Genomic DNA, 3,708 nt, shown 5'->3' on the forward strand with positions numbered 1-3,708 from the left:
TTAGGGGAGAAGACGTGCTTTCGACTTATTTTAAGGTTAGAAGACGTTGAAAAGAATACTTCTAGCGTGATTTTTTTTTTTTAATAATAGATGTATGTTTTGGTCATTTAGCTTACCTGTAAAATCTCAATAGAAACATAAAATAATAGGGATGTGTATTAAGAGATTAGGGGTGTGTATTTAAAATTTCTCTTTCATATATTGTTAAAATTAAAGAAAAAACTAAGTTACAGAAAACAGAATGGTAATGTTGATAAATAGACATACATTGTACTGGGGAGATTTTTAATATATCTATAACTAAAAGGACAATTTGGGAACAATTTGCTTATACAAAATTGGGAGAGTTTAACGCGCAACGAGGTTACTCTTCTTCCGAACCGGGTTGTGGTCGACCGGTTGGATTTAATAAAGTCATGTTGTTCGATCAATAAGTTTAATAAGGTCATTATATACTGATGTAGTCTTTATTGATAATGAATGTTGGAATTGCTTGGTTCTCCTAATTTTGCATGGAACACACTGGTGGTTTGTAGGGTCAGTTGGAAAATGATATTGTGAGGGCTTCTTTCAACCAGGAAAAGAAAACATTGTGGGGGCTTCTAAGAGATTCCTTTGCTTCAAATTCGTGGCTGGTGTTGCTGGAATGGTAATTTCTAGCGACACTAGTTCTAGTGGAAATGGTAACCTTGATGCCTTGATTCTTGAACTTTCCATGTTTTGACTTTTGACTACACGTACACTCGATCTGATCCTTATGTAGTTATAACCTATCTTGCATCGAAACGGAAACGAGTTTCGGTTTCTGATACGATCTGATACGCAAAAACATCAAAATCAAATATAGTTCGATATGAAAAGTGAAAGAAACGTCAAAATTAAAATAACTATAATATTTATTAATAAATATAATTAAAAAAAATATATCAACAAAATAATTTCTTAATAACAAAACACCAATCTAAATCCAAACAAGCATACATAAACAAATTACAATACAAATAACATAAAATTTCATCACATACTCAATCCAAATCCAAACCAAACAAAGATCCAAACTAAACAAAGATTTGAGAAAAGATCTATAGTCAAATTAAAATACAAATAAGTAAAATAACAATTGTCTTCAACTAATGACTTCATCAAACTCCCACAACATCATCCTCCTCAATGTTTTCCTCTTCAAACTCATCGTCTTCAAACAAAACCGTCTCCAATTGAGGTATTAACACTTGCACTTCCACTTCCACTTCCACTAACAGGAGGTCTCCCTCTTGGCATCGTGTTCTTGAAACCAACAAACTAATGTCAATACATGTTGCAGACAAAATTTGGATTACCTAGAACAACTTGCAGAAGCATGCATTCCTACTCAAAATTTCGATTACCAAAACACCAAACTCAGAATTTCTATTATCAAACACCAAACAAGTTTACTCAGAATTTCGATTACCAAAACACCAAACAAGTTTACTCATAATTTTGATTACCAAAACACCAATTCACCAAACAAGTTTACCAAAACACTAAATCAACAACTGATTACGCGCAGAGGAAGGAGAAAACGCACCAAAATTGGCTGAGGAGAAGAACAATAGGATCGGTCAGAGGGGACTGATGTGGTGCTCTTGAAATTCTTGATGCTGAAGAAGACTCTGCAGTGGAGGAAGACAAAGACGAAGACGGAGGAGGAGACCTGCTCTGATATGAGCTCTGACGTCGCTTACTTGAACGGAGTTGATCGTGAAGACCACCGGAAGACGAAGACGGAGTTGATCGGAGTTGACGAAGACGAAGACTTCGACCCAGAAAGTTGAAAGCGGAGAAGAGAAGAGAAAGCTGAGAAGAGAGGAAGAGAAGTCGACCTAATCCCTTTCTGTCATGATAAATGTCAAAATTGCACCCGCGTTTCGAGGGTAATTGCAAAAAACGTTTCCGTTAAACATGATGGCATTTCAGAATATTGTTTTTGCAGAAACACGTTTCGGTCGCGTTTCGTTTCCAAAATATGAAATGCGAGTGTTTTCGTGTTTCAGTGCAACATAGGTTATAACTTATGTTAGCTATGTGTCATATGATCTCAATATTAATTTTTGCTGCTTACAGCAAACTCTATGAACATCTCAATTCTGAATTCTTCTACTTTCGTAATCAATTCAAGAATTTAATGTACGACGCTTGTTTACACCCACCCCCTGTTTTAGCATATAACAACACGGCCACCAAAGTTAAGATCTCATAGACAAATTATTAAAATAAAAATATATTTGTGATTTATGTAGATACTCTGTTAGTTTATGTAATTTATGTTATATATATGAGGGCAAAACTGTCTCTTCCTTTACTTTGGTGTTGCTCATCTTTCAAAACGCTGATCTTTCTCATCTTCCATCTAGACCTGAAACAAAATTACTTTGGGTACCTAAAGATCAACATCAGCTTCATCTTCAGCCAAACGCCGCCACAACTTCACTGCGTCACCCGCCATCATATGTGCTTGTCCTAGCCCAATACCAACGACACCTACGATTGACTAGATCGACAGTCGATGGTGATAATGAGCTGGACAAAGTTCATCTTCTCGGAGCCCATCAGATCAACGGTGGCGATAGATGTGGTGGTGGACGACGTGGTAGGTCCTTGTACGACAAGAGCAGAGCACTTGTAACAGACATGGCCGGTCCTAGTGCAGTGCACACAGTAGTGCACTTGCCCTAGGCCCAAAACCAAAAGGGCACATGTAATCATCTCCTAGTTATATATAACCCCTTGTATAATTATACACACACACACACCAAAGGCTATCCTTACCTTAGTTAAGGTACAAATTTTCTTATTAGACCTACTTTTCGATCACATTTTCTCATCTTACATGTTCAGTATCTAAGTATATATGAGAGATAATCTTTACAAATTTTCAGTCAAATTGATAATGTAACGCCCTGACTTAGATTTAATACAAGAAATACAACTCATTACCTCAATTTTCCATATAAGTGTCGAGAGTCCGCCTTCAATCTGTGGTCGGACTAGGAGGAAAGTCGTCTCCCACAGTACCCTCTTCAGTTGGCTCCTTTTCAGTTTGAACTAGTGCTGGCCACCACCACATGCTTGAGGAAGGTCAGAGGGCGCCTAATCGATATAGTTCGTCACCGAGGTGAGGCTGGAGACGGCCTAACCGTGGATGCCGACCAAACCCATTCGATGTGTCCCAAGAACAGGTCCGTCCATCTCTCTCTCGGAGAGCCTAGAACCATCCCCCCCCCCCCCCAGAGAGAGTTCTCCCCCTCTCCTTGTTTTATTACTTTATAGATGACTCTAGAAATATGAGGCAAGGTGGTGCCTCCTCTCGAACCTTCTTCCTCATTTTATACATATTTTTCTATGTCGGTTCCTAAACCGACCCTTCTCATCTCTCTTTACTTATTGTTATTACTTATTTATTTAATTTACATGATTGGAAAAATGTATGTGCATACATACATTATGCCCCGACACACATTATGCACACATACATTATGCCCCGACACATAAATAGTATCAAACATCAAACTGATATTACCAAGATGTTTTAATTTCTACATTTACTTGTAAATATTTAGAGTATTACAAACTCACCCCTTAAAAAAATTTCGTCATCGAAATTTGAAATACATCGGGAATAATAATAATACAATCCCATAAATCTTGTACTCGAAGAACAAACCG

The 3,708-nt window shown here is 37.4% G+C and overlaps 1 non-coding gene across 1 annotated transcript; it reads right to left on the reverse strand.

Moving 5' to 3' along the window:
* Positions 1-941: 941 nt before the first annotated feature.
* LOC101302298 lies at positions 942-1,822 on the reverse strand. Its single transcript, XR_183756.1, has 2 exons — positions 1,571-1,822; positions 942-1,287 (listed from the first exon to the last, which is right to left on the reverse strand). It is a non-coding gene; the product is annotated as an uncharacterized LOC101302298 (transcript).
* Positions 1,823-3,708: the final 1,886 nt, after the last annotated feature.

The sequence above is a fragment of the Fragaria vesca genome, linkage group LG1 (genome assembly GCF_000184155.1).
Source record: "Fragaria vesca subsp. vesca linkage group LG1, FraVesHawaii_1.0, whole genome shotgun sequence".
Lineage (NCBI taxonomy): Eukaryota > Viridiplantae > Streptophyta > Magnoliopsida > Rosales > Rosaceae > Fragaria > Fragaria vesca.